The 25960-nt window shown below is 39.9% G+C and overlaps 1 protein-coding gene across 3 annotated transcripts in view; it reads left to right on the forward strand.

The window, feature by feature from the left end:
* The window catches only part of LOC114660506 (golgin subfamily A member 6-like protein 22), a 128286-nt gene that overhangs the window by 98673 nt on the left and 3653 nt on the right, over positions 1-25960 (forward strand). The gene's annotated exons all lie outside the window — the stretch shown is intronic.

Raw genomic sequence — 25960 nt, forward strand, 5'->3', positions numbered from 1 at the left:
GTGTTTCTTGGAATAGAAAGAATTCTTTGAAAATTATCATCAGCAAACCTAATTAACTGGTTATTGACTTTCTTTGCACCAAAGACCCTCTATGTCTATGAGTGAAAGTGGAAGAAGTGCAGTGTTACAGATATGTGTGGGTTCATATCAATGACAGGCTCTATTAACACAGAGGAACTACAGTATATAAGGAAGGGCAGAGCAAACTGTTTTTTTCTTAGAGGGCCGCACTCCTTTAATGGGAGTAGTGACCTTCTTTACATATTCTACAACTCTGTGATGGCCAGTGTGATTTTCTATGTTGTGTTGTGTTGGGCTGGTCCTTCATTTATTGAGAGGCCCACCAAATCAACAAACTGATTAAGAAGGCAAGCGTAGTTATGGAGCACATGCTCAGCCTACTGGAGGAAGTAGTAGTGGAGAAAATGAAGACAAAACCGATGAACATCATGAATAATGCTGCACATCCTCTCTCTGACACACTGAGTACTTTCAGCCAGCAAATCATTCAATCATTCAAGAAATGTAACTATGGGCTCTTTTATACCAACAGCAATATGCTGGTATAATGCCTGACTGTGGCTGTAACTGCCAAGTCACAAGTTTTCTTTCTTTTTAGTTACTGTTGTTTATATTTGAGATGGGTTTGTTTTTCTCACAGTACTGTATTATATTATGTATTTATTTGGTAAATAGCAAAATTTCCCCTGGGGACAAATAAAATTCTATCTATCTATCTATCTATCTATCTATCTATCTATCTATCTATCTATCTATCTATCTATCTATCTATCTATCTATCTATCTATCTATCTATCTATCTATCTATCTATCTATCTATCTATCTATCTATCTATCTATCTATCTATTGTGACTGATGGCCAGGGACCCTGCCCCGCCGGGATGCCTGGAGGAATGACGAACTGGGAGAGCGGCACTATTCTTCCCTGGGTGCCTAGATGGTCCTTGAATCCTGGAGAACAGCACTTCCGCTACACCAGGAAGTGCTGCCGGACCAGGGATGGTGTATGCCCAGAGTGCTTCTGGGTGCAAAGGCAGCACTTCTACCACACTGGGGAGTGCCGCTGGAAGTTTGTCATCGTGCACCTGGAGCACATCCAGGGCAAGATAAAAGGGGCCACCTCACTCCATTCGGGAAACATAGAGTCGGGTGGAAGAGGACAGAGCTTGCGAGAGGGGAGTGGAGGCTGCTGAAGGAACAAGGACTGAGCAAAAAATCTGTAAATAGTGTAAATTAAACGTGTGTGTTTTGGACATTCTGGTGTCATGTCTATCTATCTATCTATCTATCTATCTATCTATCTATCTATCTATCTATCTATCTATCTATCTATCTATCTATCTATCTATCTATCTATCTATCTAGCTAATAGAGTCATGATGTTCACTATGCTTTTACATATGCCAATAATGAAAATCTTAATGATACTGTATCTCCTATTGTCGTGTTCTGTTTTGAAATTTGGTGCTCAAAGACTGTAATTAATATTTAAATTTTTAAATAATAAAATGTAAAAATGTATTTTGTATATTAACCAATCAGCAGCTTGCCAGAAGGCTGCTGGGCACTTAACATCTTTATGCGAGTACTCAGTGTTCCCAAAATTTCTGGCAGCAAGTAAGCTTTTTCCTTGGCATGCAAGCATGAAGCCAATATCAGTGTTGTGACCTTCTGGCTTAGCTGCTTAGACTAAATCAAACAGATACAAGCAGGCCTTGGAAAAAGATAATAATCGCTCACATGCATAAATCATAATTCTATTCTCTAAATAAAAGGCATGAAGTATGTATGGTAGAGCACTGCTGGGAAAAGTCAGTGAGTCCTGTATGACATACCTTAACAGTGCCACCCCAATCCCAAAAAGCCCACAACCTTTGATACTGTATATCTACAGAATTCAACATTCCAAAAATTTTTAAACCAACTTTTTTAAGTTAGTGGAAAACAAGCTGACATTTCTTATAAATTTAGAGAGTGGGTCTCATTTGATTTTCCTGTTATTTTGTTTGGTATAAATCGGAGTTGTTTTCCTGTGATTCATGGAGGTCACAGATCAATCACAAAGATTTAACTCCCTATTCTGCCCTGTATAGTAATATCTCAGTTAACAAAGCAGATGTTTTCCAGGACTTCAGTACAATATAAGAAACATTGTTATCAGAGGTAGATTTACCACAGTAGGAATATATATACGTATTGTAATGACACAGGAGGTTTTCATACCTCAACTGCCCTCCAACACCAATACTGCCCTAATCTTTCATGGCTCTCTCCTCTGTCTCATCCACTGCCTACTCCACCTGGCACCTCACCTGAAGTCATAGACAATACCATCGCTGGTGATCACACATCCCAGGCAATAGAATTTAGCAGAGGAGGAGTTCCTCCTGCTTTTGCATTTTAATGCTTTCAAACTGGACCCCTTCTTCCACACACTGCACTGTCTTCTTTCATGACCAGATGATATCCCCAATGATTCTTTAATTGTATAGCATCTCAACTCTTCAGCATCTATATTCTTTACATAGAAAAATACATATAAAGCAGATAATTGCTTTACATTTGTATGAATGTGTGAACAGTGTCAGATTAGGCACCACAAGAAGACTATTAAGACTATTATAATTCTGAGGAATTTCTTAAGTTGGTGTATTTGTGAATTAAGCATCAAAATCACAGGATGAAGCACAGAAAACATAATGGCCACCTCACGTTTTACACACTGGTTTTCATGTAAGTGAATCATAAGGGACTTGGACAACTGCTTATTTTTTTAGTACTTTGTTTTCTTTGAAAAGTATCAAGAAATCTGAAATAAAGAAAAGGCAACATCTAAGTCCAGTAGAAAATGGTTAAGACAGCAGACGCAGATGTGCACTCCTATACAGGCAACACTCACCACAGATGAAGATGCTTTGAAGTTGGGAGGAAGTCAGGGGTGGGGTGTGAGATGCCTGTCTTAAAAAAATGAGCTTAGCTCAGCCTTCCAAAATATCTTTATATTCTTGCTACTTCATATTTGGTTCTAGTTTATTATCAGTTATGTGTTTATTGGGTTATTGTTATCAAGTGTACAGAGTGCAATGAAAGTCTTGCTCACATGTGCTAATCAATGTCCTGATTTATAGTCTTGCATGTGTTTCTAAAACTTGTTTTGGTGAAATGTTGGCACTACTGCCTTTTGGATGTGGTGCTTGTATGCTATACCTGTGTCAGTGTGGAATTCTCTTTGGGTTTTCTGGTTTTCCTCCCACATCCTAAAGACGTGAGTGTTAAGTTGGCAATTCTAAATTAGCTTCACATGAGTGAGGGTGACTGTGAGGTAATGGACTTGTAGCCTGTCCAGGTCTGGTTTCTGCCTTGTATCTTCTAATGACTGAATATGACATACACACAAATGAAGCCAATGATACATTGGCACGCTGTTGATTTTTGGTCCCTGCTTTGTATCTATTGCTTCCAGCGACTGAATATGGATATACAAATAAATATGTCCGATGACATAGTGGCACGCAGTTGATTGTTGGCTTCTGTCTTGTATCTAATGGCCTCCAGTGACAGAATATGATGTACACATCAATGTGCCCAATGGCATGGCATACTGGTGCCACACTGTTGATTGTTGGTTCAAGCCTTTTGGGTGATGCTGATGGGATGGCCCCACTGAATTAATTGGGTATAACATTTGATGGATGGATGTTTATTGAAGGAATAAGGCATTAATTGGTGGTCCTTTAAAATATAAGTATTCCACTCACTGAAAGGAAAACAAAAATATTTTTTAAATACCTCAGTAGCTATTAATAACTTTAAGCAGGCTTTTATCTATGTGTTGGTGTCTCGGACAGATGGAATTTTCTTATGTAGACTACACTGCTGTCCTTGATGTGAAGGTGACGGACTCCCTCTTGGAGGGCACTTTAGTGTGGTGGTTGTACATTTTAATGGCTTACAGTAAAAGAAGCTGAACATTCCTCTTTTTCTTTAAAAACTAATCAATTAATCCATTGTGTGTTTAGTTTTGACCTTCACAGGAATCAGTAATGTTATGCTTCACATGGGTGTGATATTCTCATAGGACAACACTTTTCTTTGCAGATGGCTGGTTTGATGTTGGAGTTTATTCTACCCATGCCCATGTGTGCTTTATGCCTGGTGCCAGGGTTTCTTCCCACAATCTGAAGTTTTACATGTTAGGCTAATTAGTGACTTTGGCTCCCCATGACTCTTAATGGAAAGTGTTTACATGGCAGTTGGATTCATTCTCAGCTGAGAAAATTGTTCACTATATACAGCATGCACAGAAACTAAGTGAAAATGTTAAAATGTGCTTTCACCCACTCATTCATTTTCTGTAGCAGGATATTCCAATACAGGGACCTGGGTAGCTTCCTTGAAGTGCTTCTGAACACGCGACAGGAGCCAATTCTGGATGTTGTTTACATTTGGTGCAAATGTTTAATGCTTCTCCATTACATATCTCAAAGAGGATTTAAACCAAATACAGCATTTCAGTACTACTGTACCCCTGGCATTTACCTGATTAATTTCAAAGCCCACTGCATGCCAGCCCAGTTGGGGAGAATGGGAGCACAATATGGTTGATTTAGGAGCGAAAAAATATAATCTGGATGGACCATAGTGGAGTTAAGATATGGCAAAGAACAGCACCTGAAGTTATGGCACATGAAGATGGTGTAATAGCTAAGATCTATAATTCTATACAGTAAAGCTGCAGGGTAGAAGTACATTTCAATAACACTGGATACTGTAACAATTTATTAAAGTTTTTCTTCCTGAAAAAGTTTTACGATTTATGATAGCTTGAAGCTGAACACTAACTTAATTTCAGATTGACTGCATCACATAGGAAATTGGAAAAGCATGAGATTAATTTTCATTGAATTTAGCATGTTTAATGGCTTAAGGATACTGACACATTGCATTAATTCAGCTGAGCTGAAAATGTTTTCTTGATGCTTTTAGGTTGTTCTTAGTATCTGATTGTCAATTTAGTATCTCACAACAGTTAATTCCACTTGTCAATTGTTGCAATGGGGGCGGCACGGTGGCGCAATAGGTAGCGCTGCTGCCTCGCAGTTAGGAGACCTGGGTTCGCTTCCCGGGTCCTCCCTGCATGGAGTTTGCATGTTCTCCCCTTATTTGCGTGGGTTTCCTCCCACAGTCCAAAGACATGCAGGTTAGGAGGATTGGCGATCCTAAATTGTCCTTGCTGTGTTTGTTTGTGCGCCCTGTGGTGGGCTGGCACCCTGCCTGGGGTTTGTTTCCTGCCTTGTGCCCTGTGTTGGCTGGGATTGGCTCCAGCAGACCCCCGTGACCCTGTAGTTAGGATATAGCAGGTTGGATAATGGATGGATGGAATTGTTGCAATGTCCTTGTGAAACTTTTCACCATGTTTGCCAGTCACTGCACCAAGATTAGCGAGGATGAAGTCCAAGTGTGAATGCAAAAAAATGAAAATTTAGCGAAATGTTGCACTTCATGGTTTTCTAAGCTTGAAGCCTGTTGTCATCCAGCTGGACATAGTTTGGTGCTCTGTAGACGTCTAGAAAATTCACAAACAACATGCCTTCCATGTGATTTCCTCCAGACAACCAGCACATCTTTGACCCGCTTGTCATTAATGACATGTCTGATCTGTGGACCAACAAAAATGCCTTCCTTAATCGTGCCATTAGTTTATTCATGGAAATATCTGCCTCAGATATCATAAATCTTCACCTTCTTTGTTCATTGCTTTCACAACATTTTTCATTAGTCAAAGTTTTAAATGAAGAGAAGACAATAATTTGTTGGTTCGACAAGTGGTTAATGTTTCACACTTTTCAGCCCTGTAACCAAATACTTATGGAGTGTCCTGTTCTTTCTATTGTAATGAGACGTTTTAGCATGGCTGTCCCATTCACAAATGAAACAACAGTACTTGGGATTTTCGAGTTGCATTCTTAGTAGCAGAGTCACTACTTTTAGAACTGCATAGATGTTCCAGTTGTAGATGTTGTACTGTATATGCATACATATATTGTGATATGGCAATAAAATGGTATGTGATGGTAACATTTAAAGGTGTTTTTATGATCAGCAAGCCAAAATCCATAAGATACACCCAAAAGTGTCCAGGAAGCAAAATCTTCATTTCTAAGCTGCATTAGAGTGCAGTATGGACTATTCTCTAGTCCTGCTGACAGAATTGATGGAACGTCTGACAGTAGTAATATATTCAAAACAAGCACCCAGCTTTATTTTTTGCATTCATAATTCATGATAAATAACCATGAAAGTTTAATGTGTACAAATCATTGCTATTTTTCACTTCAGTACTTGTTTTTTTAAGGTTTCATATGATAGACTCGGTCAATGGTCTCACCATCTCAGCATCCAATCACACAGCCACTCAGCTCATATACTACTTTATTTGGTATAAAAAAATTCCTGTGAACTGTAGCTGGTTAATTTCTCAAGACTGACATCTTTTAGCTTTCCTAAGGAACATTCTTTTTATTTTCTCCTGTATCTACTCTTGGTGCAGCTCCAGTGAAGGAAAAAGATTCAATGAGCCATCCAGCACTCGCTTTGAACTTTTCATGAGCAAACGTGTCTGCTAAATCCGAGGATTGAGGCCAAATGGTTGGACCTCTGCCAGAAGCATTTCCCAATCAGAATCCTAAAACCAGACAAGCAAATCGTTCTTGATGTTGTTGCAGCCATTGTCTTTATCATTATGAGCCCCCAGCTACTTAACAGAGACAATCTGCTTGTTAGCCCAGTGTCACATTGTGATAAGACAAAGGGAAAGCCATTACACATTAGAGACAATGACAACTTAGTACTTAATTGTGCAATACACATTTTGGATATAGCTATCAATTATTATTAATTTAATACAGCACTTTACATTTTAAATACCATTAAATACCATTGCTAAAGAGGTTTATGTACACACTACTGAGTCATTCAGTCAGTTAGTCATTTCACAACCTGCTATATCCTAACTACAGGGTCACGGGGGTCTGTTGGATCCAATCCCAGCCAACACAGGGCGGAAGGCAGGAACAAATCTCTGGGCAGGGCGCCAGCCCACCGCAGGGCACACACACACACACACACCCACACACCAAACACACACTAGGGACAATTTAGGATCGCCAATCCTCCTAGCCTGCATGTCTTTGGACCTTGGGAGGAAACCCATGCAGACACGGGGAGAACATGCAAAGTCCACACAGGGAGGACCCAGAAAGCAAACCCAGGTCTCCTTACTGCGAGGCAGCACCGCTACCACAGTGCCGCCCACACTACCGAGTCATTTTTATAAATAAATATTTTTACAGTTGGAACAGACTTGCAAGTTGGTTAATATTAAATAAATTAAGGACTATTTATTTTTAGTGTTTATACTTGAAAGTATTCTACACTGTGTATATCTGGCTGTTGTTAACTTTATACAATTTGCTGTAGTAATGCAATTTCCTGTGAGGTTAATAAAATATCAATCTGTGTTTCTTTTTAGCTCACAGCTCTAGTGATCCGGGTTCATCTCCCATTTTGGTCTCTCTCTACCTGTGTGGTAAACTGACAAATCTAAACAGGTTCAATATGAGTGATTTTCTGCATGCACCTGCAAGAGACTAGCATACTCCCTTCCAGGTTTGAGTCTTGTCTTAAGCCCAATGTTGTACCAAAATTCTAATGGTTAAGAGGATCTAAAACCTGGATGGAAGGATGGATTGATCCAGGGACGAGCAGCGTCCTGGAGTGCCACAGTGGCCGCAGGTTTTGTTCCAAACCAGCTGCTTAATTAGAAAACACTCCTTACCAATAATGGGTCTTATTTAATTTCATGGTTTGTTAATGTTTTAATCCTGCAGTGTCAGGTCATTCTTACTGTATATTGTAGATTTGTTTTTCCTTTCTAAGGATATCAAGTTGGTTAACTAGCAGGAGACAAAGATTACAGAAAAGAGGAGAATGCTCCACATGGAGTGAGATCACCAGTGAATTCCCTCTGGGGTCTGTTCTTGGACCACTACTTTTCCTAAGTTGTATTAATGACATTGAGTTTGGTATACTTCGCAAACGTATGCAATTCACAGATGATCCTACAAAAGGAAGAACAGCAGATAATGAGCAGGCAGCGTAAACAATTCAGAAAGACTTCGATAAACTTCAGAACGCAGCAAACAGTTGGAAAATGCAGTTTAACACAGAAAAGTGCAAAGTGCTACACATAGGCAAAAGCAATGGCAATTATAAATACAAAATGGGAGACACTGCCTTACAGGATGAAAACGTAATTGTTTCCCTCATCACTATTTATGACCGAATAATCTTCGTAGTGATGGACTTCATATCTATTTGGCTGAAAAGTATCTGAATCAGTCTAATATTATTTGTTTGCAGACACTGCGGATCCTGAGAAAAAAAATGCATATTCAACTAAACAAATCTGTGGTTGCAGTGACTATGTCCTTTGAAACAAATTAATCTGAAGTTGTTGTAGCAAATAAGGGGCAGATCAAGTTGCTGTGATTTTAGGGACAGATCACAAAAGTGACCACAAAAGTACAGTTTAATAAATCAGACCAAGACTCTAACCAAAAATCAAAGTCACAAGTAGTTGCTATGCCTTGCCCTAACTGTCACCAGAGTTCTCACAAATGCTTGATCAGAACAATCCTGAATCATTCCCTTGTGGTTATAACAATCAAACATGGTGTTGTGCACATTCTCCCAGATAGCAAAGCCTATGAAAGGCAGCAATAAGAAATTATTACAGACAGATAGTAATGATTACAAGAAATAAATAGAATTAATCACAAAACCAAAAACCACATTTGGTGAAGCAAATGACAAAGACCAAGACAAGTCTGAGTGCAAATACTAACAAGTTCAATACAAGTCTGAGACAATAGAAAAACATCTCAAGTTCAAGACTGGTGTCAAGTACTACAACCGTACCTTGATTCAATATGGCCTGTCATGCAGAATTGTTCCATTTTGCACAATTCTCTTTTGTGGGCAAATATCTCATATTAACTTATGCTGTATTTATATTTTGCAAAGGCTTATGAACTCCACATTCCGCATCTGCCCAAACCAAGCAACCTGTTCTATGTTAGTATTCAAATAGGTTTCCACTGCCTTGGTGTAGTTTAGCACAAAACAAGGCCAGCCACTATGTTTCTTCTATGGTTCTGCAGCAGTTTTTCAAATAGCAAATGGTTAAGAGGGGGTTTATCCTCTGTAATGAAATTGGACCCTTGGTGACAGAATGTGTAAATCACAGGGGTGAACTTTGAAGTTAAACGCATCTTCATTATTTCTGTATGTGTGAGGCTCACCAGAGCTTAATTTAAGAAGGAATGTGGATTGATGTCCTCTCCATCTTCTTAATTTTGAAGAGTTTGACCATTCTGGGATCAAGTCAGTTGTAAGCAGGCCAAGAGTGAAGACTTCTAATGCACAGTTACAGTATGTGAGTTAATGATGTAGAAGGGTCCTTCGGGTGTCATTTTGAGATCTACATTATTTGGAGTTTGCTGAGATGACTGACAGCTTTGATATTTTTGTCTGAATGTTATGTACTTATTGACTTTACATTGAAAAATTCAGTTTAACAAACTTTTTGACTTGCGACCTTTTTCCTTTTCTACTATTTCTTTAGTGCTTTTCCTTTATTATTTGCCTATTTTTCCAATTACAACTGAGCAGCAATTTGGATTTGGAGTTATTTCCCACATAAATGTTAGCTCATTTAGTGGAATTTCTATGTACTCTGTTTGATCCAACAACCCCCTGATGCCAAATTATATTAAGACCAGCACTGTAAACTAGTTTTTCCTCCTTGTATTTTTGGCTTACGTCTAAATGGATCAATGATTATAATTTTCCCTGCTCTGACCAATTTCTAAAGTGATTTCTTACTTATTGTTGATGGTGTATAGCTCGCACAATATAATTATACCAGTTCACCAACAGCATGTGATCCTCTGCTCTTCAACTACCTCAAGACAAGCACTGATATCTGAATTTTCCTCAGCACATTCTCAAATATGCCTAAATGCAACAATAATTTTGATCATGTTGTTTTGTACAGTTGATGATCTGCCCTTATGTCGTTACATTGATGCCACCAAACCATGTAACCAGTTTTCATGTGGTTGGTCTCCAAGCATCATTTCAGCTTCTCATTCAATGAGAGAGACAACAGTATCTTGTCACCTTAGCAGAAAGTGGTTGTCCTGTTCCCCAATCTTTGCTATTGAATGTGCACCCTAACCTTAGTTTTTTTTTAAATATTAGCCATGGGATCTTGTGGTCTCCTGCATGCCATCGTTGATCTTTTAGCAGACAGTCAGACACATCCCAAGACTATTGTTATGTTCACTTTCCTCTGGCATCTGGGGGAACTTTTCATAATTAAACCGAGGCCACATTTTGCTCTCCCCTTCACTGGTGCAGCTGTCTATTGTCCTCCCAGGTCACCTAGCAGACATATACAGTAAATGTGAACTTCTCTACTAGTGGCTCTTGTACACTCATCATCCTCATATTAAAGTTTCTCTCTCTCTTTCTCTTTTGCTTTCTCTCTCCTGGAGATTTCTTGCAGGTCTTGGGCTCTTTGACTGATGTTGAATTCCTTTGTTATTCCTTCATTTTTTCTCTTATGAATTCTGAAATGGTCTCTTCAATGAGTATCTGCACGCTAAAGATTCACAATGCAGCTGCTTCACTCTTTACTGTACTTGCCTGTGATGTGTCGATTTTATTAAATCTCAGCTGGTTTAGCTGCTTTGGCTTCTTCTCTGACACCAAATCATCTATAAAACTTTGCTGGTTTTACCTTAAAAAACTGTCAAGATCAGCACCTTATAGTGTTTAAACCCATGACATTTTAACATTGACTTTCTTATTGTGTTGAAGTGCTGCTACATTTAGCGTGTGCTGATTTAGTTTTTTGGCTCCCACTCTATGGAACTTCCTACCTGCTTGCTCAATTGGACTAAAGAAGACCCACCTCTTCCCTTTTTCTTTTTTAGAAATCTTCCTCCTGCTTTAACTTGATAAAGCTGAACCCTGTCATTTGTGATGATGCCCTACAGCTCCTCCATTTCCTCCTCGCTATGCTCTTTACATTTGTTGTCAAGGCCTTTCCAATCTCTTTGTTTTATGTGACAAAAATGCTTTCTTGTTCAAACATTACTGTTGTATTTCAGAGTTAGAATTCTTGTTGATTAATAGATTTGGGAATCAAATGACCAAATGATATGAATTTATCTTTCACTGTCGGCTTGACCGCTAGGCACACATTTTTGATTTTTAGTCTTCTTAAATAGAAGGGTAATGTGCGAAAATCAGGATAATGAATATATTTCTGTAGGTTTTACACATCTGCACATTGCAGTACTCTCTATAGACTTTGAGAACCTCACAAACTTATGCTTATGAGGTGCACACTATGAATTAAAACACCCTGTGCGGGCATCCTACGTGTAATGCAAATACTGAGAAGAGGGACGCAATCCTTAAACCTGAAGCTCTGAGGAACGATGATTATATCCATCAGTCAATCAGGTTCCCCGAGTCACCTCATCCCTGTGTTAAAGTCCATTAGATTTTTGATGATTATGGTATTGTAAACAAGTGATGTGCTATAGGCAGCCTTCACAATTATGGTATGTTGATTCAGTGGGGTTGAAGGGGGGAGTTGAACCTACCACAGCTCTCCAGTTGGAGACGATGAGACAATGAAATGTCTTGGAATAACTCTTTAATTTGCTCTCTTATTACTGGTAAGATATAAACCCTTCAGTATGCATGTGTATGTGTGTGGTTTCCTGAATAAAAGAAAAACATTCATAAGTTATCCTACATAATCCATCCATCCATTATCCAACTTGCTATATCCTAACTACAGGGTCATGGGGGTCTGCTGGAGCCAATCCCAGCCAACACAGGGTGCAAGGCAGGAAACAAACCCCAGGCAGGGTGCCAGCCCACCACAGGGCACCCACACACACACCCACACACCAAGCACACACTAGGGACAATTTAAAATCGCCAATGCACCTAACCTGCATATCTTTGGACTGTGGGAGGAAACCGGAGTACCCAGAGGAAACCCACGCAGACACGGGAAGAACATGCAAACTCCACGCAGGGTGGACCCGGGAAGCAAACCTGGGTGTCCTAACTGTGAGGCAGCAGCGCTACCCACTGTGCCGCCCATCCTACATAATGTTTGAAAGAATACTATAATAGATATTGTGGTGTTATGGGTCCACAGCTCTCCCAACAAAGGCCATTTTTAAATAAATAATCACCGCGCTCGCGGCTTAACGAGGGGGCGTGGTGACTGTAGCGAGCCGCAGGGCGATCTGCGGTGTGGGCGTTTCTCACCTAAGTGCGCAGGTGAGAGACTGCCCACATCCGTGATTGTTCCTGGGGCTAATGTGCTGCAGCTGCCATGTCCTCTCTGCATATGTAGAGAAGCCCAAGATGGTTAGGGGGAGAAATGGGTCTCCACCGGCTGAGAGAGCAATGGGTGAGCCGGGGAGAGAGTGATGGAGGGGGGCCGGAGAGTAAAGGAAGTGAGAGTCTGCATTTTTAACCTCTGATTTTAAAGGATTTATTTATGGATGGTTTTAACCCCACTGGACACTTGTTTTATGGATTATTTATTTATTGAACTTTGACTGCACTTGATTTGGACACTGTTTTGACTGTTTTAAATAAAAGCACTTTGCACCTTTATTTTATTACATCATCCCCTTGCTCATTGTTATTGCCTCACTGTCTAGCTCATCGGTGACATTACCGACGGTGTTGGGTTCAAGAGCTCCCTAACAGAAGAGGGGAGCATGGAGCCAAACCCGCATCGTCACAGATATAATATAAGATTATTGACTCATTACATATTTATGTAAATAAACTACAAAACTGCCTAATAATGCTATATAAGTTTTAGATGGCAGGAACAAATTGTTTAGTTGCCTCTAAAAGGAGGTGGCTTGTCTCATCTGAAACTATGTTGATATCCACTGAAAAATTAACATTCAGTTTACTATATTAACATTAACAAACTAACTAGTAATGGTTTAAACTCAAGCCACAATAATAATGTGAAGTGTGTACATCAAATAGATATCCAATAATATTTTTATATTGTTCTACACTAAGCCTTTTCCCTGAAAATGGCATACAAGCTGCTGCTTAAATGTGGCAGCTCTCCATTATGAACTGTGTAATTACATCTGAAAATGAACACATGAACATTATTAACTCAGAACATACAGTTCCTTCATAGTCTTAATCACTTGATAGTTATGTACATGCAGAGAGGAGTCTTGTCGACAGTCGATAATGCCATTCTTTGGTGCATTTGCTCAGCCCATTTATTTACTTCCCTGGGGCAGAAACAGCCTTACAGCTGCTGTTTCTGGGAGGTGAACAGATGCTAAGTCAGTAGGCCAGCCATTTTAACAGGTACATCCCTCTTGTCTAGCAGACCACCATTTTTAGTAATTGGGAGGTAGCACTCCTTATTTTTTATGGCTGTCACAGTTTTTGGAAAACCAAACAAAGAAATGTAAGCATTTGTATGATAAATGTTGCAGGTCACCTTGGATAAGGACATCAGCCAAATAAGTAAATGTAAATATAAGTGTAAATATGAGTACTGCATATTTATTTATCAGTACATTAGTTTAGATCATGGATTACACCAATCTTGTTTTATAAGTCATCACCTGAGCCACTCTTGTCTAGTAGACTATTAGATATGAACAATCTTGTCTGACTTTAGTAAGTGATTAATAGCACTCCATTTTTTATACTATAACCGTTTAGTAATTTGAGGAGATCCCATTGGCTGGTGGTGGATCACTTTTTACTTTAGTCCACCCTCTCCTGTTTAGTAGGCTGCCACTAATCTCAAGAAGACCGTTGCATATACAGTACTCAATGAAACACACTGCTCTGGCTCCTCTTTAGCACTTGGGTTTATTGCTCTGTCACCTTTTACTAACTTGGTGGTGCTACTATTGTTTATCATTGCATCACTTTATACCCTGAGCAACATGACCCCTGCTTACAAAGTCTTCAGCTTCTATCAGGCTTCTCTGCTCCTGTTTACCAGTTTTTGGTGATGACCATTTGATCACATAACTGCTATCTTTTGGTCAGTGCTGGTTTCTCACTGCTGTGTAATCTCTGTTTATATAGTAGCTTCACAGTTTCTTGATGGTATTTCTGACAAAGGCACTGCTCACAGTACTCTTCAGTGAACAGGATGGATGAATTCTGGGTCCTGGCCAGTAACAGGCATATGTTTGCAATGTTTTACATTGCAAAGAAGAGTCAAGGAGAGGTTAATGGCCACAAGAAATTTCCTAAATTGGACTGAAGCAGTCAGTAGAAATGACAGGAGGGTTGAAAGAGGAGAGAGAGTGCGTTAGAGAGAGAGGAGTCTTACATTTTAACAGAAATCATTCATTTCTGTTTAACGTCTGCTTATGCCTTGCTTCTGCAGCCCTCCACCCTTTCCTCTATATCTTTATGACATCACTTTTCAAACCTGCTGCACTGTGTGTTCACAACATGAAGCCAAACATCACACAAGGTAAATCATGAAGGTGTCCCCTGAGTTTCAGAAATTGTCCAGACTTGCAAATTCTTGCCCATTTTTTACTTCCTGCATCCGCCTTGCCTGACTAAAAAACACACATTCCACTTTTTGGAATCTCTTCAGATTGCAAAATTTTCGAATTAAAAATAGGTCCCCCCCCCCCCCCCCCCCCCCCACTGTTTCTATAGTGCTTCCTGTCTCGTGTCTGGCACTGAGGGGAACGGCTCCCTCTCCTCATAAACCCAAACTTGGATTAAGTGAGTTTGACTCATCTCAACCAGGTCATCACTTGTTCCAAAAAGTCCCCTCTGGTAAACTTAAACTAATAGATGCCTAAACAGTTTCTTTCACAGAGCCACAGCCCTTCCAAACCAACAATTTAGTCTTTCTTCCTCACTTATTCATGTGTTCTCTCATATATATGAAGGTGTGTGTATGTGTGTGTATGCATGTAAATCCACTTGTATGTGTATGCATGTGCATACACGCTACACACCGACATGCTTTCATTCGCACAGCTCCTTAATAATCGTAACTGTTTATAATGCATGTTGTTTAACTTGTGTTATTTATGTTATGTGTATGTGATGATGGGTTCTGTTATTAGCAGCTCCACATCTACCCAGTTAAGGTCCTCTACATTAAGTACTGGCATATAAAAGTAGTTTTGATTCTGATTCTGATTTTGGTAAATGAATTGATAAATTTTTTTTGTGTTCATTTGATCACTCATTTTGGGGACACTGGATAATAACTTCTTAATTTGTTGGTGCATTATCACTTTTTGACTGGTGCTGTTTAACCAGAATAAAGTTGTGAGGCAGCCAAGATCTTTTTACAGAAGTCAGGTTACTATGCCAACATAAGAATGCCCACCCAGGTTTGTGGCAAACACTTCCTTCTGTGGAGCTCTGGCTCATTACCACTTCTTTCTCTCTCTCTCTCTCTCTCTCTCTCTCTCAACACTGAAATAATGTCTTGAAGCCCCAGTAGTTTCTGGTGCATTACAAAATTAAGTTTATTTAAGTAATGAAAACTCTGGTTTATTTTACCTGTTAATTTGTAAGCATGCTACATCGTTATTCCTTTTAGGGTTACGATACAGACTGCTTGGCAAAGCACTCTGCAGTATTAGGAAAATATGAAATGTGGCACAGAACACTGAAACTAATTGCAGTGATTGATTTGAAGGAGTCTAATAATCTTGCTGCATTTGATATTTCTGCCTATTTTCAAGCAGTAGGATAGTATTCTTTGTTCTCCTAAACTAGCCAGGGGTCTGTTTGTTTCTTTCTTCAATCAATTTAACCTAGACAGTTTCAAACAATAAAAAGAAAGGTAATGCATCTTGAGAAATCATTCATTCTTAACTGTAGGTGCTATGATATAAGGTAATCCCAGAGGAACAGTGCAAAATAATTACAAGGGAGGGGTGCACAAAAAGGAGAATACAAAGTACTACAGATCAAAAACCAAAAATCTCTTGCCACTGTGGACCACTTATACAGATCTTGAACCACTCTCTTCCTGTTGCTGCAGTTTGACAATTTGCTCAACTATCAAGTAAATCGAAGCACTCCCATCTCACTTCCTTTTTCTCTCCGTCCACCCAACTTAGGTCGAGGCTTTACCCCAAATGTATTCTGGTTGTGAAACCCCTACTATATTTGCTTCTGGGGCAACAGCTGGCCCTGCACATGCTACAGGGACACTGGGTTGCACTCCCAATAGTGAGCAATGGAGATCCTGACAACCCTCACCGAGAACCTGTATTTGACCCTCCAAAGCCTCAGGTTTTTAAGGCATCCTTTAAGGTCCTTAATGTGGGTTGCTGTCATTTGGTCTCAAGTTAGTTATGTATTTAATGGTAATGGTTTGATGAAGATGGTTTGTGAAGTGGGTTGTGGTGGGTTGTCGGAGGTTAATTAATCAGTTGACATTGCTGTGACGATTGTCCTCAGTCACCCCACCCCAACCTGCCAATCGTCCATAACTCTCCAAGGGGCAAAACTGAGCATTCAACAAGGAATGGGTCTCGAAGACACTGAAAAGAGCAAGATTGATCACCTAAAAAAAGCTGAATAAACCATACTAAGCTGCACCCAACTTCACACCTAAATAATAATAAGTATTCAAGTATGTACAGTGCATCCGGAAAGTATTCACAGCGCATCACTTTTTCCACATATTGTTATGTTACAGTCTTATTCCAAAATGGATTAAATTCATTTTTTTCCTCAGAATTCTACACACAACACCCCATAATGACAACATGAAAAAAAGTTTACTTGAGATTTTTGCCAATTTATTACAAATAAAAAAATTGCGAAAGCACATGTACATAAGTATTCACAGCCTTTGCCATGATGCTCTAAATTGAGCTCAGGTGCATCCTGTTTCCCCTGATCATCCTTGAAATGTTACTGCAGCTTAATTGGAGTCCACCAGTGGTAAATTCAGTTGATTGGACATGATTTGGAAAGGCACACACCTGTCTATATAAGGTCCCACAGTTGACAGTTCATGTCAGAGCACAAACCAAGCATGAAGTCAAAGGAATTGTCTGTAGACCTCCGAGACAGGATTGTCTCGAGGCACAAATCTGGGAAAGGTTACAGAAAAATTTCTGCTGCTTTGAAAGTCCCAATGAGCGCAGTGGCCTCCATCATCCGTAAGTGGAAGAAGTTCGAAACAACCAGGACTCTTCCTAGAGCTGGCCGGCCATCTAAACCGAGCGATTGGGGGAGAAGGGCCTTAGTCAGGGAGGTGACCAAGAACCAGATGGTCACTCTGTCAGAGCTCCAGAGGTCCTCTGTGGAGAGAGGAGAACCTTCCAGAAAAATAACCATCTCTGCAGCAATCCACCAATCAGGCCTGTATGGTAGAGTGGCCAGACGGAAGCCACTCCTTAGTAAAAGGCACATGGCAGCCCGCCTGGAGTTTGCCAAAAGGCACCTGAAGGACTCTCAGACCATGAGAAAGAAAATTCTCTGGTCTGATGAGACAAAGATTGAACTCTTTGGTGTGAATGCCAGGCGTCACGTTTGGAGGAAACCAGGCACTGCTCATCACCAGGCCAATACCACCCCTACAGTGAAGCGTGGTGGTGGCGGCATCATGCTGTGGGGATGTTTTTCAGCGGCAGAGGCTGGGAGACTAGTCAGGATAAAGGGAAAGATGACTGCAGCAATGTACAGAGACATCCTGGATGAAAACCTGCTCCAGAGCGCTCTTGACCTCAGACTGGGGCGACGGTTCATCTTTCAGCAGGACAACGACCCTAAGCACACAGCCAAGATATCAAAGGAGTGGCTTCAGGACAACTCTGTGAATGTCCTTGAGTGGCCCAGCCAGAGGCCAGACTTGAATCCGATTGAACATCTCTGGAGAGATCTTAAAATGGCTGTGCACCGACGCTTCCCATCCAACCTGATGGAGCTTGAGAGGTGCTGCAAAGAGGAATGGACGAAACTGGCCAAGGATAGGTGTGCCAAGCTTGTGGCATCATATTCAAAAAGACTTGAGGCTGTAATTGCTGCCAAAGGTGCATCGACAAAGTATTGAGCAAAGGCTGTGAATACTTATGTACATGTGATTTCTCATTTTTTTTATTTTTAATAAATTTGCAAAAACCTCAAGTAAACTTTTTTCATGTTGTCATTATGGGGTGTTGTGTGTAGAATTCTGAGGAAAAAAATGAATTTAATCCATTTTGGAATAAGGCTGTAACATAACAAAATGTGAAAAAAGTGATGCGCTGTGAAAACTTTCCGGATGCACTGTAAATTTTGAGAAATATATTATTTGCACATATAAAAATAAAATCTTTCCCAAAATGGGTAAAAAGTATCAAGAACAATTCAATCATGCTGTTAAGATACACAAGCAAGGGCACAGATTGTTATGACCAGGATGTGAAAGATGTAATTTGATCATAATTAGGACAGGCAGAGGTTAAAGCTGGGAGATGGCAAAATACAAAGCAAAGGGAGCAAAAAGGCAAAACAAGAATCATGAGTCAAAGACCAAAGGCAAGTCGAAACCAAACCCAGTGCTAGAGCTAACTACACAAAGGATTTTCAAGACATTGTTTATCTACCTAAGGATAGTGTATACTGAAATGCTGCCATATTTATAGTATCACTTCCTTGACATCACTACCATGGCAATTCTGATCACGTCAATCATCCAAAATCCATCCATCCATTTTCCAACCCGCTGAATCCGAACACAGGGTCACGGGGGTCTGCCGGAGCCAATCCCAGCCAACACAGGGCACAAGGCAGGAACCAAACCCGGGCAGGGTGCCAACCCACCGCAGATCATCCAAAATGCATTGCAGAAACAACTAAAAAACAAAAAGGTAAAAATAAAATTTTGTCAAATGAATTGAAACTAAAATGAACAGAATCCTGATAATAAAAACCATAAAGATGATCAAAATAGATGTAAAAAAACACATTTTAAATATCACACATTGTATCCTCAATTTGTGTTACACCCTGCTTGCCAATGTCACTTTATTTCAAGTCAAGAGAGGGCCTTTTTTCCGTACCTATGCATATATTTCACAGGGCTCCATGTATTGATTCAGGTCTTAAATATGAATTAGCCTTCTGTTTCTACTGCCTTAGTATTTCACTTGGGTTTTGGAACTTTTCTTTGTTTCATTCCATGACTTTATTACCATGCCCTATAACTAATGTGTTTGCTGATCTGCGCACTGACCTTTTGCTAGCTGAGCATGCTTCCATTTCCTCCAGGTGTCATTCCAATATTATAAAATTCATATTTAATCAACACCCTGTCTAGTGTCAGTTCCCGCCTTGCTGTCATGCTAGGCACATCAAGTCCCAACAGCCTAACAAAGAATGAGCCATACAAAGGGCAGCAAAACTGGTTTGAAGCAAGTGGGAAAAACATTTGCAATGATTTTTGATTGGCCTAAATTAAATAGTTTAGACACAAAGAAACGTATTAATTATCAGCAAGGCAATACATCAACTGAGAATTTTATTACATTTTAAAGCAGACTTGGGATGGGAGGACCAGACTTTAGTGAATCTTTGTTATGGTGACCTCTCTGAGGACGTACAACGTGAAATGGCTTATTATTACATTGAAGACATACTTCATGAAGCCATTATGCAACACTTCTCCACCTAACATGGATGAGGCAAAGGATCGAAAAAATGCCAACAGCCTCACTATACTTCATTCTTGGTTTTTCCAACCCCTCTAAAATCCCTTGATCATATACAAAAAAACAAGACAGCTAATTAAAGTTTTTACTGTTGTAATAAGATACAAAGCAAGACAACATACAATGCACATCCAACCGAACTATCCCTACACACCCCACGACACCATTAACACAAATCCCTAGCAGTTTGTTGCTTAATTAATTTTTTACAACAGGCCCACAGAAACAGAAAGTTCAGTGAGAACAATAAAAAAAGTCTAGTTTAGTAAGTAACGGTTGTAAACGTAATATGCGAAAGAGCCGGCAAAGCAGGTGAAACCCTTTGTAACCCGCACTATCCCCAACATGAAAAACTGGTAGTGCCTCAAAGGGATATTTGGGAAACTCCTGTTCACCACCATTTAAAATCGATACTTCTCCAACTGCTCCAGCTGTACACTGAATGTGGCCCCTGAGGTGGCCACCTTTCCCAATACAAATCTCTCTGAATGATGATCTTTTATCAGCTCAGGAAGTTGCTGACAATACCTTTGTTTTAGAATGAATGTGTGATGTTGAAAGAGTCTTTATAACTGTCTTTCTTTCTTCTTCTTGTTGCTCTGCAGTCCTTTTTAAGGGCTTCTGGTGGTGCCAAAACCAGTGTGCACGGCAAGCCCTAACATTCACACAGGATGGCAAAAGGCCCCTGTTAAGTACTGCCCCATAAACAAAACGACAGCACAGGTAATAAAAAAAAATCCACTATGTTGCAGTACTAAAATTAGTATAACGACACATAACAGAACGTATTCATACTTAAATACAAAGTGCAAAAGTAATAAATAATAAACAACAATATCAACAGAAGTAACATTTAAACAAAAACAATAATTCAAGAACAACAAAAATAATAGAAAAAAGGAGCACATACTTTACCAAGGAAATAAACCCTGGCTGAAACATATCAGATTCCATACTACTAGTCTGCTTTCAGGATTCAATTGAATTTCTTGTTCTAATAGATTCTGGCTCCACCAGGAATTTTATTAGTTTTGGTCTCCTAGAACAACTGAATATTACTAAGATCTCTTTGAAAATCAAATTATGTGGGTTATCCATTGATGGAGGACCTATTGACAAAGGTCATCTTGGATTTATCACTATAGCACTCCTCCTTCACTCTGGCTGGCTATGTTTTGAAGAAATAATATGGTTACTTCAGAGCCTGTATCAAATTTAATAAAGTAAAACCACCATCAAAACAGCTACTCCCTTCCATTAATTTCATTTTGTTAAATTAAGTCATAGGTTAAACTTTCTTCATTATATCGGACTTAAGAAGCACAAATAACCTCATTGGAATTAGGGATGCAGATGAATGATAGACTGCTTTTAAAGCTTCCACAGCCACCAGATGAACCCTGATTCCACTCCCAGCCCCAAGCTTTCTTTACTGTTAGAAAAGGTAATGCTTTATTAGCTTTATACTCCCAGCTTGAGAAAACATCTGGGGAAACACCAATAATATGTTCCAGGGTCAAATGTGCTGTTTAGAAGTCTTGGGGCTATACATTTAGAGCTTTTTAGCAGCCCCGGGCACTTCTGCAATTCTGAGCCCCAAATATAGCATTAAAAGTCAGTCATCTCCCATAGGTAGGATGGTGGCCTGTCTTTCACAAGTGCCAGCAGGAGATCATGAGCAACAAAAAAGAAACCCACAGCTGTCCTCTGGTATATTGAGCAACATGTGTCCAACTGTTACCCATCCCCTACTGTCTTTTCAGTGTCTACAACCCCACTTACTTGTTCTAGCTCCTCCTGTTGGTAGGTTGATACAATATAAGCCTGTCTGATTTTGTTCTGAAAATCTTGAAGGGTCATGTGGTCGATGGCATCCTCTGTCAGTCATTACCCCTTTCTTTGCATTGCAGCATTTATAGGGACAATGTGGGAACTAAAAGCAGGAGGTTGATTCTCAAGTCAGAACTTTGTGGAAGCTGGAAATGCTATTAAGATGACAGATGCTGTGAGGCAAGTATACAGTGGAACCTCGGTTCACGACTATAATTCATTCCAAAACTCTGGTCGTAGCCCGATTTGGTCGTGAACCGAAGTAATTTCCCCCATAGGATTGTATGTAAATACAATTAATCCGTTCCAGACTATACAAACTGTATGTAAATATATATTTTTTTAAGTTTTTAAGCACAAATATAGTTAATTAAACCATAGAATGCACAGCGTAATAGTAAACTAAATGTAAAAACATTGAATAACACTGAGAAAACCTTGAACAACAGAAAAAACTAACACTGCAATAGTTCACGCTATAGTGCTACCAACTGCTGACTAAAAACACTTTTTTTAATGAGTTTTAAGCACAGGGAAAAAAATGAACATTTCAAAAAATCCGTAATTTAATAAACCAGCAATAAAAGTAACATTGCAACAATGCACGCTACGAACTGATCGCTGAAAACAGAAGTGAAAACAAAATCAAGCTCAGTGCATTCTTTAACTGCCTTCTCTACCTTATGCGTCCAGCCCTCTCTCTCGCTGGCTCGCCTGTGTGTGTGTCTTTCTCGCGCTGCCTGTGTGTGTGTTTGTGTCTCTCTCTCACGCGCCTGTGTGTGTGTCTCTCTCGTGCGCCTGTGTGTGTGTGTCTCTCTCTCGCGCGCCTGTGTGTGTGTCTCTCTCTCACGCTGCCTGTGTGTGTGTCTCTCTCTCATATGTGTCTCTCTCATGTGTGTGTGACGTGCTCTCTCGCTCTCTCTCTCTTGCTCACTGCACAGGAAATGCACAGGGAGAGACTGAACACGTACAAACCGAAAGGGAAACTGGCTTGTTCGTATACCGAGTGTGTGGTCGTGAACAGATACAAAAGTTTGGCGAACTTTTTGGTTGTAAACTGATTTGTACATGTTCAGAGATGTTCGTGAACTGAGGTTTCACTGTATGCATTCTTTAGCATCAATCATATGCAGTCATCTTTCCTAGATTAGGGTGTGGAAGTAGATGTTTTAGTGCCCACTGTGTCTTCATTAGTTCATGAGATTGTAGTATGCACAGACATTCTCAATGGGCATTGAAATGACTTTCTTAACAGTCTCAAGAATATATATAAAACAAACTGCTTATGACGCACACATGTAGTAAATTCTATGTTCTCTTTCAGCTTTCTTTTAACCCATTTGCTATAGTAGGTGTGGTATGATTAGTTATAAAACTTTTTTTTCTGGTATTTTTTTTCAAAAAGATGTTATGCAGTCACATACTGCATCTTTATAATGTATAACTGCTCAAATGTTTTTTTTTATTTTACATAATGGTTCTTTGTGTGGTGTTTGTAAGTTGTGCCATGCAGTTAGCTGAAAAATGATAAATTTAGTTATGGCACAAGTGCTGTACCAGTCCTTTCTTGTCATTTTTTCATTCCTTTGAAGATCAGATGCACATGGTGGGGATAACAGCTAATGTTTTCTCTGAGAATTCTACAGCTGAAGCTAATCTCTGTTGTTATCATGGTGATCTTGTTTATTTGCTTTGTATGAAACACATCCCATTTTTGGAGCAAACCGCTAGAGGATCTAGGCCCTATTTAAAGAGACCCCTGGCCTCTTGCCTGATCTCTCCAGGGAATGAAGGAAATCAGAGATTGGGTAATGTTCACACAGCATTTACAAATCTAATAAGACATTCTTCTCCCCAAAAATATTCTCATTGTCTATTTCTGTACACTTGTAATACAAAATTAATGCAAAACTAAACAGAGATACACTGTTTGCAGTGAGGATCTGGATCTTCATATGTTAACACTGTAATAAATGTTTCTCTTTATTTAGTGCCCATAATCAACTATACTTTTTTCCTTACTTCTCCATGATTTCAGTTCATTAGATGCTACCAGATGGCTTTATCTGCCATGTCCAGGCTATCCTGCTTTGTAACCACTTGTCACCAGTGAGAAATAATTCAGGATCCTAATCCTTTCCTATTTTACATTCTCACATCAAGCACTTTAACAGTTGCTTGCTTATTAAAGAGGAAAACTTAATGGTGTAGCCTTTCAACTCACTAAACAGAAAATAATTTGGGTTGCTATTGTGTTCTACATAGCTGTACTAAATGGAACTATAGGCAAAAATGAAATGAAAATAGCTCCTTCGGGAGGGGCTCTTTTTTAGGTTAAAGTACCTTACTGATGAGATGAGAACTTCCACAGGAATTGGTGTGGGAAGCAGAAAGTTGCCAGGGTTAGGGTTAGGGGTAGGGTTGCTGATACTGTACTGTACTGGTAGCCCTTCAAAATATGGTTAAGTCTCCCAAAATGTTGTCATGAGAAACTGAATATAAGGTGTGATCTGTAGGGAGCAGAGCCCCAAACTCACAGATGCAAGTCCTGGGTTTAAATAAAAGGTTAATTACAACAAAATACCTTTAAGCAGATTTCTTGTTGAATTCCATACACAAATACAACTCTCTTCTCTCTGTCTTCCTTCTGAAACATAGTGGCTCTTTTTATACAAGACCCAGGAAAACGTCTGATTTTAGGACATTGGATGTAGAAAGCATTTCCGGGTCAGGAGAAAACCCTATGAAATAGGGTCCACTAATCCTTGCAGCTCCCTCTGGTGCCACCCACAGGACCCAGCAGAGCTGCCACAAGGAACTACAGCTCCCAGCATGCTCTACATGTGTGCATCTAGTGTGTAAGGAAGGGGAGGCTACAGTCCTGGCAGGTTGTCGCCCCATGTTTTTCCATTACATTGGTCTCCCAGACAGGTTAGGATCTTCAGATACCAGTGTTTGTCATGAAATTAGGGTTAGGGGTAGGGTCAAGCAACACAAATGTCTCAAAATGGCAGCAACCATATGCAAAAGAGAACATAAAATAGCATCACCAGAATGCTGATATCTCTCTATTATAAAAAAAATCTTGGGAGGGAGACTAGGGAGATGAGACGTGATCGTCTCGGAAGACAATTTGACGTCCCATGAGAGGCACTTTAATGTCACATGAGACAAGGCAGTGAGACGACATTTAAAACAAATTCATGATCATCTAATCTAGCAGTTGTTGGAATGCTTTTGGCAGACACACTTCATGTGCTCCCAGCTCTTAAAACAACGACAAGCGACAAGCAGAACATGCAACTTGCCAGCGGCAACAAGCCAGCAGATGATCCCACCGTTTCTCCTAGCGTGCGTTAACACCCCCCCACCACCACCTTCACAATGCAAGCGGCAGAGATGTGAAGTTGCAAAAGGACAGCTTCTGTACAGGCTTTTAAATAATTGACGCGCAGCACAACAAGCAAAACATGCAACTCGCCAGCAGCAGCAGCAGCAAGCCAGCAGATGATCTGACCGTTTCTCCTAGCGTGCATTAAGCGCCCCCCACCCCAACCCAACACACAAACCTTCACAACGCGAGCGGCAGAGATGCAAAATTGCAAAAGGACAACAGCTGTACAGGCTTTTAAATAATTGACGCGCAACAAGCAGAACATGCAACTCACCAGCAGCAGCAGCAGCAAGCCAGCAGATGATCCAACTGCTTCTCCATAGCGTGCGTTAAGCCCCCCCACCCCTTCACTACGCGAACAGCGTTATACATCCTGTGAGAAAAATATTTAACCACTCCCGGGGCCGGAAATAAAGGACAAGTATTGTTTTTACAAAAGTTTTAAGGTAAAAGTGAAAATAATGCATATGTAACAATTCCCATGAAAATAACAATCTCTTTAAATTGCATATCCAGTTAACCAAATCCGGGGGTGGGCGAGTACAGTAATAATGCAAACATTGCAAAAACAAGTTAAAACCAAGTTACACATAAAGCTCAAAAATAAGTACTGCACTAGAATTTGAAAATTCATACTATAACAGAGTAAATCTAAGTAAAAACTCACTGGAAGAGAAGAAGGATAAGTGTAATATCAGAAAATCATTACAGAAAAACCAAAATGGAGTGTATCATGAATTGGGGAAGTGAGGGCAAGTAGCCTTATCTATAAGTGCTTAGGATATTTACAGTATGGTAGAATTAGGTAGAATTAGTTAAGTCAATATTCTCTTCAGTGGTCCGGATAATTTTATTCCTTGTTAT

The sequence above is a fragment of the Erpetoichthys calabaricus genome, chromosome 11 (genome assembly GCF_900747795.2).
Source record: "Erpetoichthys calabaricus chromosome 11, fErpCal1.3, whole genome shotgun sequence".
NCBI lineage: Eukaryota > Metazoa > Chordata > Cladistia > Polypteriformes > Polypteridae > Erpetoichthys > Erpetoichthys calabaricus.